Source organism: Chiloscyllium punctatum, chromosome 33 (assembly GCF_047496795.1).
Source record: "Chiloscyllium punctatum isolate Juve2018m chromosome 33, sChiPun1.3, whole genome shotgun sequence".
In the NCBI taxonomy this organism is placed as follows: Eukaryota; Metazoa; Chordata; class Chondrichthyes; order Orectolobiformes; family Hemiscylliidae; genus Chiloscyllium; species Chiloscyllium punctatum.
The window spans coordinates 44,961,281-44,973,657 of record NC_092771.1 but is presented as its reverse complement, the minus strand read 5'-3'; positions in this window follow the sequence as shown (position 1 = coordinate 44,973,657).

Sequence of the window (12,377 nt, the reverse complement as noted above, 5' to 3'; positions counted from 1 at the left end):
ATGAATGGTGTGCTGATCTTCATTTCAGGATGTTTTGAGTACAGGAGTAAAGGTGTGTTACTGCAGCTGTACAGGCTCTTGGTGAGACCCCATCTTTAACATTGTGCAGAATTGTGTGCAGTTTTGGTCTCCTTACTTAACAAAGGACAAGCCTTACATTGAGGGAGAGCAGCGGAGGATGACCCGAATGATCTCTGGGATGACAGACTTCTTGTGGGAACAGAGTTTGAGGCGACTGTGCCTGTATTCCATGAGGTTTAGCAAAATGGGTGAACTATATAAAACTCTGACATGGCGAGACAGATTGGAAGCAGGGATGATAATTCCCCTGGATGGGATGTCCAAAACACGGGCTCACAGTTTTGGGTACAGCCAGGCCAAAGTGCGTTGAGATGAGACTAATTGCCTGCACTCAGAGATTGGTGAACTTGGGGAATTATTTCCCTGATCAGGCTGTGAAAGCTAAGGTACTGAATATAAATAAGGATTTCAAGACACAGAAGGGATGGGGACAGTGCAGGAGTTTGGTTGTGGAGGTATAGAATCAGCAATAATTACAGGCAGTTATCCAATAATGTGGCAGTTGTGTTCCTGTGGAACACCGTATTATAGAAAACGGTGCAATATCAGTAATGGGGCCAATGGGAAAAAGAGGCTTCGGTGCGAACCCGCAAAATTACCAGTAAAAATCAAAACGAAAATAATAGTCAGCCTAACACAAACAAGAGCACAGGCTACATAAATATTTAAATTGTGTATTGTAAGGAATTAGTGCAGTAAATGTCACACTTAACACTGCAGTCACTGACTACAGCACTGTACCTTTCACCAATATCTTCACTAGAAATCGCGCGAGCTGACTGACCACGTGATGCCGATGCGGCATTCCAGTTCTCTCCAATGTATTCCCCTCCCGGTTTGAAATAAAATTCCTTCTAAATGTAGGCGACAAATCCCACATTCAGGCTCAGTTTCAAGGCTTGCAGAGCCGATTACAGACCAGCTTTATCTGAACAAACTGAGGGTGCATTTGGCAGACAGAGGGATCCTGAGGCAGGGATTTCCTGTTCAGCTGGTGCCAGAGACGGACTCCCATAACAGTGAACGGGAGCTCGCTTTATAAAGAAAGGGGCACAATACACGAAATGTGTTGCAGCGAAATTGCGTTTAATAAACTCACCTTTACTGGATAACTGCCTGTATATTGAATGGAGGATCAAAATTGATGGACCAAAGGGAATACAGTAGTTCCTATTTTAAATGTTCCGATGTTTAAACATACAAAAGGATATGAACACTGTGTGGGGAAAACTGAATTGAGGAGATTTTCACCATGAACTAGAATGGAGGATGCTCAGTGTGTTGAATGACCAACTCCATTCCCGATGTTTCTGTGCAGTCTGTGGGAAAGCTCTGTACATGCTGTCACCAGCTCCTAGATGTTAGGAAGGAGGTCTCTGCAGGGTCAATAGGATAGAGTTTCCCGTTCCAATACTGAGGCTGGTGCTGGGTGATCTGTGTTGTTTTATTCTTTAAGAACTCAGAGCAGTTTGATACAATAGAGTGTCTTGCTTGGCCGTTTCCGAGACCATTAAAGCGTTTTTCATATATCTGTGTGTCTGGAGTTACTTTTAGGCCAGACCAGGAAAGCACGGGAGATTCACTTCCTGAAAGTTCATTGAGGAAGGAAATTGGTGTTTACAATCGACATTGGCTTCAAGGTCACTGTTACTGACTCGAGGTTTTACATCTCGATATTTTATTAATTATAACGTCCACCAGCTTCCAGAGCATTAGCCTGGTCTCGATTAGTAATCCAGTGATATTTATACAACAGCACCATCTCCACATGGGGACCGATCTGAAACTACACTGAGCAGGTTATTTCTGTGCTACTTTACAGATCTGTCAAAAAGAACTCACACCAATGTCGCTATTGCAATGGGACTCAGGGCGTGGTAAATGGTCAGACTGTAGTTATTCCCTTGTTATGGGACTGGACATAGCTGAGTAAATTTCCACATTGCTAGGGAGATGTCAGAGTTGGATCTGGAATGAAACAGCTTCTCCAGGGACACGGCTTGTTGTGCAGCACAAGTCTTCAGTCCTATTGCAGGAATGGTGTCAGGACCCATTGCCTTTGTCGTATCTACTGCGTTCAGCTGTTTCTTCATGTCACGTGCAGTGAATAAGATCGATTACAGACTGGCATCTGTGATTCTGCGGGCAGCATGGCGAGGGTGAGGTGGATCATTAACTCAACACTTCTGGCTGAGGACGGTGCAGATAATACAACCATGTATTTTACACTGATGTACAAGGCTGTCCCGTTATTTAGGTTGGCGATATTTTTGGAGTCCTCTCCTCCAGTGAGTTGTTTAATAGTCCATCGACATTTATGTCTGGATGTGGCAGCACTGCACAACTTCGATTTGATCTGTTAGTCTTGGGATAATTTCTTCCTCTGTATCAAATGTAAGTCCTGCTGTTGCGAATATAACCAGTCAAGTGCGGTAGCTTTAATGGATTGTCATCAGATTTAGGTACACATGGTTCCGACCCTATCATGTTCACCTGCACTAATCGCTGAACGATAGATCAGCTTAATGGTAATGGTAGGCTGAGGGATTATCCTTGTGAAAATGTAGTTGAATACAATTCTGCTGCAGCTGTGATTCTACCGCACCACATGAATGCCCACTTTGAGGTCCAATACGTTCAATTCAATTCTACTGACTCTCCCCCAGATTACACCAAGACCCATTCAACCATCATCCATGTACTCAGTGTCTCAACCTGGTGTTTGATGTGGTAACACTTCCATTTTCCTATTCTCATTGTGCTGAGGGTCTCTTTCTGGTGTCACGACTCCAATTTGTTACTTGACTCAAACCACTTAACATATGCATCTGAATATTTTCCATTCCCCCCCGCCCCCCCCCCAATGCCATCTTCTGTGTTTGATGTTAATGTGTTCCCCTCTGTTTCTCTCCCTGACCAAGATTAAGAGTCCTGCAGTGTCAGTGATGCCAGCTTTATGTAGTTTCAGATCAAGGAATTTGTGCACCCTGCATTATCGGTTACATCCCAGTGCATTCTGTGTGAGACAGAGAGTTTGAGCAGCTTTAACACACGTCTATGGAACTTGTTCAAAAACAGAAATTGCTGATGAAACTCAGCAGGTCTGGCAGCATCTTGTGGAGTGAAAGCAGAGTTAATCTTTCAGGACCAGTGACCATTCTACAAAGCTCCCATTTTCTCCAGCAATTTATGCATTTTCAATTCCAGTATCCATAGTTATTTGTTTAATTGAAAACTTGTTCTGAGTCTATTCATTTCTAGAGAAACTCAACAGGTCTGGCATCATCTGCAGAAACAGAGTTACTGTTTCAAGTCCAGTATGACACTTCTTCAGAACTGAAAAAGATTGGAAAATGAGCTTTATAATCCCTTGACAGATGTGGAGAGTGGGTTGACAGGTAAAAGAGGGTGTGGCAAAAGATAAACATGCTTTTAGTAGGGGTGAACGAGAAGACCATGTAAAATAGCTTTAAATTAAGATGTGAATAGGGAAAAGGGTTTCTCTGTAGTGTAAATAAGATACAACCGCACAAGGTCATAGGGAGGCCAGGAGGGAGATTGTACGGAAGTTGGAGAACAGTTATAATGGGATCAGACTGTAAAATTATGAAGTTGCACATTAATTTCTAAAGGCTGTAATGTATGAAAGTGTAAAGTGAGTTGTTACTCGAGCTTGGGTTGTGCTGCCTTGGAACATTGCAGCAACCCAGGGCTGAAATGTTAGCATGAGAGCAAGGTAGGTTATTACAATGGGAAGCAATGAGAAGGTCAGGGTTATTTCTACAGACAGAGTGGGTGTGTTCCTCAAAGCAATCTCTATTTGTTCTCGCCAATATAAAGAGACTGCATTATGAGCAGCAATGACAGTAGATCAGATTGCAAGTTTACAAGTGAAATGCTGCTTCACCTGGAAGCTATGCTTGGGGCATTGGACAGTGAGGAGGGAAGAGATGAATGGACAAGTGTTGCAGCTTCTGTAATTGCATGGGATGGTTCGATGGAGGAGTGGGGAAATGTTCGGGGTGATGGACGGTGACACAGAGGGAACGGTCACTGTGAAATACTGACCGAGGGAAGGAGGGGAAGATGTGTTTGATGATGCTGTCCTGCTGGAGATGGTGGAAATGGCGTAGGATGAATATGTGAATGTGGATTCTCGTGCAGGAGGAAGTGTGGACAAGGAGGAATCTATCATTGTTCTGGGGTGGAAGGGACGGATTGAGGGCAACATTGTGGGAGATGGGACAGTCATAGCGGAAGGCCCTGTCCACCAGAATTCGTAAATTTCTGGTTTGATGGAAAAGGAGGTCACGTTAGACGCACCTCACAGGAATGTGGCATCGTCAAATAGAAACAACACAGATGGAGAAACTTGGAGAATGGAGTCAGCCTCCGCTGATCTTGTGCTCAGCCACAGGCAGAAGTTCTTTCTGAATGATTGAAAAGAACCAGGCATCTAATTTGAGGATATCTGCCTCAAATCTGGTCTGAAGCATAATGTGAAAATAGACCCAGTGGAAGGTCAGTGAGTATACGTGAGCAGACATTCAAGCAGATATCCCAAACCCCTCAGTAATTATTGTTTCTGTTCAAAGAGTTGCACTCGATAAGCAGGTGAAGCACCCATGGTTGACAAAGGCTCTCAAGGATACTATTGATAAGCATTAGTGGAGGGACAGATTTAGGATGTTTATTTCAGGGACCAGAAGCAGATGCTAGGCATGAATTTCAGCTGTGCTTCCTGAAGTCCCCCCAGAAACTGCTGCCATTGCTGCTCCATCCTCTTCCCTGCTCGTGTCCCCTTCCTGATTCCCGGTTCTCCCTCTCAAATTACAGAGTACATCATGTTACATTATGGTCCCTCCCCACTTCACCTGAAACTCTTTGATCAAGGCTACCTACTCTGCACAAGCATCAAGCTGTGTTTAGTGCTGCCACTTTTCCTCTGGTCTCAGTGTGGCTTGGCCTCTCCATTCATGCTGTTTTACACCTCCCACTCACATCTCACTCCGGAAAGTTTCCTTCTTTGAGTAAAGCTTATTGAAAAGACCTCTCCCCCTTTGCACTGAATTCACACTGTGATCCAAATTTCAAAAAGTATACTCAGCCTTCATCTCATCTGCTAAAGGCAACTGCACGCTGACCATGTGGTACAAAAATTCCCCTTCTTATATGGTTCAGGCCAGTGATGCGCTTTCACTGTAGAGATAATCACCCCATTTGGACAAAGCAATTCAGGTGTTTAACCTCTTATTGGTACTCGTAACAGTTTCCTGCTGCCTTAGTATCATAACATGGAGAAAAATAAATCACAGTATGAAGCTTGAGTTGAATGTTATTTACCTGTCATTTGAATACTGTTTCAAATTTGCAGTGCTTTATCTTGAAATGCTTGTTCGTAAAGTTAGTGTCAGATAGAATTTAGGAGGTTGAGAGGTGACATTGTAGAATCATTATAAAATCATGAGAGGTATGAATAGAGTGACCAGCCAAGGTCTTTCCCACGGGATGGGGGAGTTCAACCATAGAAGGCAGAGGTTTAAGGTGAAAGAGGGGAGATTTGAAATGGGCGAAGGGTCAATGTTTTCAAAGAGTGGGTGATATGTGTATTTGGAATGAGCTGTTAGAGGAAGAGTGGGAGGCGCAAGTACAGCTACAACATTTAAAACTCATTTGGACAAACATATGAATGGGAAATGTTTAGAGGCATATGGACAAAATGCAATCAGATGGGACTAGTTTAGTTTGGAAAACCTGGTCAGCATGGACAAGTTGGACCAAAGGGTCTGTTTGTGCGCTATATGACTGTATCAATCTAGAAAGCGAGGAAAAGGGGAGAAAAGACATGATGTAGTAAATTGGCAATAAATACAAAAACAAGCAGCACGATCTTTTCCGAGCATATAAAAAACGTTCAAGATGAGTGTGTGATCTTAGGTGAAATTAATTAGGAAAGGATACTGAGGATAATTGGAAGGTTTGACTGAAGAATTGGTTACAGGGAGCAGACAGATAATTTACACCCATGTTTTACATCTTTCCTCACAGGGGAAGGTACAGTAAGTATTTCAATGATGTAAACAAAATGGTAATAGGAGGGAAGTTCCTGAACCGTCTCTAACAAAAAGAACAAGGATTTATCTAACAGATAAGAGCAAGAGTAGACAGGCCAGCAGTAATTCATAGCTGGTTTTAAAAGAAGTGGTCACAGTCTTGTGGTCATGGCGCCCTCTCTATCAGATGTTAGTTCTGCTGTTTGTTAATGTAAGCAGTAAGTGCGGTAACTTGAATGGGTTGTCATCAGGTTTAGATACACATGGTGGTGACCGTGGCATGTTCACCCACACTCATCACTGAACCGGAGATCGGCTTCTCATCCTGTTTGGGTATCTTCATGATGCCATGCCTCCAATTGTCGCATTCCTCGAAAGCATTTAAAGTTTTCACCTGAATATTTTCCCCTCCAGTAATGCCATCTTCTGTTTAAAGCGAATGTGTTTCCCGCTTTTTCTCTCTATGACCATGATAAAGAGGTCTGTCGTGTCGGTGATGACAGCCTTATGTAGTTTTAGAGCAAATGAATTTGTACACGTTGCATTATCATTCACTTCCCGGTCTATGGCGCTCCATGTTGGACAGGGCGTGTGAGCAGCTTTGACACACATGTTTGAAACTTATTTAAAAAGAGAAAGTGCTGAAGACACTGACCAGTCTGACAGCATCTGTGGAGTGAAAGCGGAGTTAATCTTTCGGGTTCTGTGACTGTTCCGCAAAGCACCCAGTAAGTCCAACAATTTTTGTTTTTGTTTCAGATTTCCTGTATCCAATGATCTTTGCTATATTGAAAATGTGTTCTGTAACTTTTCATTTCTGAAGGAACGTAGGGGTCTGGCAACATCTGCAGAGACAGGGAAACAATGTTAATGTTTCAAGTCAAGTGTAAATCTTCTTCACACGTCTTAAGAGTTGGAAAGTGAGCGCTTTAGTATCTTGGCAGAGGTGGGAAAGAGTGTTTGGAAGCCCAATGTGAAAGACAAATGGACTTGAAATTATGGTAAAAGAGACACAGGTATATAATGTGCGTAAATTAATGTGTAAATATTAGAAATTGATTTTCTCTGTTGAATGGAACATAAACAGGACACGAACTTAGGGAGCCCAGGAGGGAGAGTGTACGGAAAGTGGAGAACCACAATGGGTTCAGGCTGGGAATTTATGGAATTAAATATTAACTCCTACAGACTGTAACGCACCAAAGTGTAATGTGAGCTGTTAATCGAGCGTGGGTTGTGCTTCATTGGAACATTGCAGCAGCCTGCATTTTCTTAGAATCGCTACAGTGTGAAAACAGGCCCTTCTGCACAACAGGTCTATACTGACCCTCCAAAGAGTATGCGAACCAATCCCATTCTCTACCCTAATACTATACATAGACCATTGACTATTGCACCGAACATCAACATCCCTGAACACAATCGGTAATTCAGCATGGCTAGTTCACCTAACCTGCACAACTTTGAACTGTGGCAGGAAACGAGAACACCCAGAGGAAATCGCACCCACTTCCCTGATGCTGTGAGGCACCAGTGCAAACCACTGAGAGAACGTGCCATCCAGGACCGAAATATTATAAGACCACAGCTCTATACGAGCAGAAATTAAGCCATTCAGACCATCAAGTCTGCTCCGGCATTCGTGTACGAATTATAGATCTTCGACCCCATTTCCCTGCTTCCTGTCAGTTACCTTTGATCCCCTTGTCAATCAAGAACTTATCTGAGTCTCTTTTAAGTATACTGAATAGAACATAGAACAGTACAGCACAGAATAGGCCCTTTGGGCCATGATGTTGTCCTGAGATTTAATCTTAATGTAAAATGTAGTAATTTAACCTATGCACCCCTCAACTCACTGCTATCCAAGTGTATGTTCATCAGTCGCTTAAATGTCCACAATGACTCTGCTTCCACCAACAGAGCTGGCAATGCATTCCATGCATTCATAACTCTCTGCGTAAAGAACCTACCTCTGAGGTCTCCCTTTTACCTTCCTCCTAATATCTTCAAACTATGACTTATCGTACTAGTCAATCCTACCCTGGGGAAAAGTCTCTGGGTATTGACTCTCTCTATTCCTCTTATTATTTTGTACACCTCAATCAGATCTCCTCTCTCCTCCTTGTCTCCAGAGAGAAAGGTCCAAGCTTGTTCAACCTTTCTTCATTAAACAAGCCCTCCTGTCCAGGCAGCATCCTCGTAAACTTTCTTTGCCCCCTCTCTAAAGCCTCTGTATCTTTCCTGTAGTAGGGGGTCCACAACTGGGCACAATATTCCAAGTGTGGTCTCACCGGGTACTTGTAGAGCTGCAGAAAAACTTTGCGGCTCTTAAGCTCAATCCCCCTGTTAATGAAAGCCAAATCAGCATATGCTTTCTTGACACCCTATCCACTTGCATGACAACTTTGAGGGATCTATGCACTTGCGCACCCAGATCCCTCTGTTCCTCCACACTGCCAAGAATCCTGTATTTAATGCTATATTCAGGATTCGATTTTGACCTTCCAAAATGAATCACTTCGCATTTACCCAGGTTGAACTCCATCTGCCATTTCTCAGCCCAGCTCTGCATCTTGTCTATGTGGCGCTGCAGCCTACAGTAGCCCTCTATACTATCGACGACGCCTCCAATCTTTGTGTGATAAGCAAATATACTAACCCACCCCATAACCTCCTCATCCAAGTCATTTATAAAAACTGCAAAGAGCAGAGGCCCAAGGACATAGCCCTGTGGGATCCCTCTCAACACTGTCCTCCAAACAGAATATTTTCCATCTACAACCACTGTCTGCCTTCTGCTAGCCAGCCAATTCTGAATCCAGATAACTGAATCTCCCTGTATCCCACACTTCCTGACTTTATGACTGAGCCTTCCATGGGGAACCCTATCAAATGCCTTGCTGAATTTCACATGCACCACGTCCACTGCTCAACTGTCGTCGACGTGTCTTGACACCTCCTCAAAGAAATCAATGAGATTTGTGAGGCATAACCTGCCCGTCACAAAGCCATGCTGACTGCTTTAATCACACAATGCTTTGCTATATAGTCATAAATCCTATCCCTCAGAATTTTTTCCAAACTTTGCTGACCGCAGACGTAATATTGACTGGTCTGTAATTGCCAGGGATTTCCCTATTACCCTTCTTGAAATAAGGAACAACATTCGCCTCCTTCCAATCCTCCGGTACGACTCCTGTGGAGAGTGAGGAGGCAAATATCCTCACCAGCAGCTTAGCAAACGCCTTTCTCGCTTCCCGGAGTTGTCTAGGATAAATCTGGCCCTGGGGACGCATCTATCTTAATGTTTTCCAAAATTTCTAGCACAGCAATTTCATCAATCTTGATCTGGACCAGCTCCTCTAAGTTTTCATTTACAGCAAGTTCCCTTTCCCTGGTGAAAATCGAAGCAAAAAACTCATTTAGGGCTTCCCCTATCTGCTTAGACTCCACCCATAAGTTCCTTACGCTATCCCTGATCGGCTCTACCTTCTCCCTAATTATTCCCTTATTCCTCACGTATGAGAAAAATGCTTTTGGATTCTCCCTAATACTTCTTGCCAAGCCTTTTTCGTGCCCCATCATGGCTCGCCTCAGTCCATTTCTGAGCTCCTTTCTAGCAAGCCTGTAATCCTCTAAAGCTGTGTTAGATTCTTGCTTCCTCCATCTTCCGTCAGCTGCCTGCTTCCTTTTGACGAGAAGTGTCTCTGTTCTCGTCATCCAAGGTTCCTTAATCTTACCCTTCTTACCCGTCTCAGAGGAACAAATTTGTGTATCACTCGCAACAACTGCTCCTTAAACAGTCTCCACATGTCTGCTGTGCCCTTTCTGTGGAACAATTGCTCCCAGTCTGTACTTCCCAACTCCTGTCTGATAGCATCATAATTTCCTTTTCCCTAATTAAATATCTTCTTTCGGAAACTGCTCCTTTCACTCTCGCAAACTATGCTACATGTGAGGCAGTTGTGATCACTTTCAACAAAGTGCCCTCCCACCGTGAGTTCTGACACCTGTCCTGGCTCGTTGCCGAACACCAAATCCAAAATAGCCTCTCCCCTTCTTGGTCTGCCTCCATACTGAGCAAAGAAACCATCTTGAACACACCTGACAAAAACGGCTTCATCCACAACATCTGCACTTAGGAGGTTCCAGTCGATTTTGGAAAAGTTGAAATCGCCCATAACATTAAACCTGCTACTTTTGCATTTTTCTGGAATCTGCCCGCCTATGAGATCTTCAATCTCTCTTCTGCTATTAGATCGTCTGTAGAAAACCCCCAAATGCGGCGACTGTTCCCTTGCTGTTCCTAACTTCCACCCATTCTGACTCAGTAGACAAACCATCCTCAAACACCTTCATTTCTGTAGCTGTGACGGACTCTCTGATTAGCAATGTTACACCCTGTCCTCATTTTTCACCCACCCCGTTCTTTTTTAGATAAGATTAGATTACTTACAGTGTGGAAACAGGCCCTTCGGCCCAGCAAGTCCACACCAACCCTCCACAGAACAACCCACCCAGAACCATTCCCCTACATTTACCCCTTCATCTAACATTACGGGAAATTAAGCATGTGCCAGGTCACCTAATCTGCACATTTTTGGATTATGGAGGGAAACCGGAGCACACCCACGGGGAAAATGTGCAAACTCCACACAGACAGTTCCCTGAGTTGGGAATTGAACCCTGGTCTCTGGCGCTGTGAGGCAGCAGTACTAATCACTGAGACTTTGTGCTGCCCCGAAACATTTTTAAACGTTCTAAACCCTGGAACATGAAGCAACCATCCCTGCCCCTGTGAAACCTACGTCTCCGTTAAGGCCACGATATCGTAGCCCCAAGTACTGATCCATAATCTAAAATTGTTACTCTTAGATCAGACATTCCTTGCATTAAAGCAGATGCACTTTAACTGATCCCTTTATTTCATCGCGTGAGAAATCTTCCTGATAGATTCAATATATCCTGTCACTGTCCCGTCTGCAACTAACCCCCTCTCAGACTTGTGGTCTTATTCCTACCCCCCTCTGCCAGACGCGTTTTAAACACGCCAGAATCACATGAGCAAACCTCCGAAACAAGCCATTTGTGCCCCTCCAGTTCAGGTGCAACCCGTCCTTCATGTACAGGGCCCACTTTACGCAAAAGCTATCCCGATGGTCTTGGTATCTGAAGCCCTCCCTCCTGCACCAGCCTCGCAGGCACGTGTAAAGCTGTATTCGCTGAATGTTCCTCATCTCACCAGCTCGTGACACTGGAAACAAACCTGAGATCACTACTCTACTCGTCCTGCTCTTCAGCTTCCAAACTAACTCTCTGTAGTCACTTTTCAGATCCCCAGTCCCTTTCCTGGCTATATTGTTGGTGTCAAATGATCTGGTTTCCACAGCTTTCTGTGGTAAGGAATTCCACAATGTCACTACTCTCTGGCTAAAGACGTTTCACCTTATCCCCGTTCTAATGGGTTTTCCCTTTTCTCTACGCCTGTGTCCTCCTGTCAGTGCCAACGTCCTCCAAATTTTGTCTGTATCCAGGTCATTCAGTATTCAGTAAGTTTCATTATGATCCCCCCACCCCCCCGCCACCCATCCTTCTAATCTCCATCGAGTATAAACCCAGTGTTCTCCAATGTTCCTCATGTGTTAAGCTTTTCTTTTCTGGTGAACCTTCTCTTGACACACACCAAGGCTAATACATCCTTCCTGAGGTATGAGGCACAAACTACTGGAAATGTGCTCTGACCAGAGCCTGAGAAAGCCTCAGAATCCCCAGCATTATATCCTACTCCTCTCAAGATGAATGACAACATTGTATCTGCCTTCTTAACTACTAACTCAACCTGTAAGTTTATCTAAGGCAAATCCTGCGCTTGGAATCCCAACTCCCTTTGTTCCTCAGATTTCTGATTTTTTTCCCATTTAGTAAATAGTCCATGCCTATATTCTTCATACCAAAGTACATGACCTCACACTGCCCCACAATGTATTGCATCTGCTACTCCTTTTCCCACTCTCCTAAACAGTCGAAATCTTTCTCCCTACCTCCTCAATATTACATGCATCTCCACCTATCTTTGCTTCATCTGCAAACGTAGCCAGAATGCCTTCTGTCCCGCCACGCAGATCGTTAACCTATAAAGTGAAATGTTGTGATCTCAACACTGACTCTTGTGGAACACTACAAGTCACCAGCTGCCATCCAGAGAGAGACAATTTTATCCTCATTCTGCAACCTGTAAGA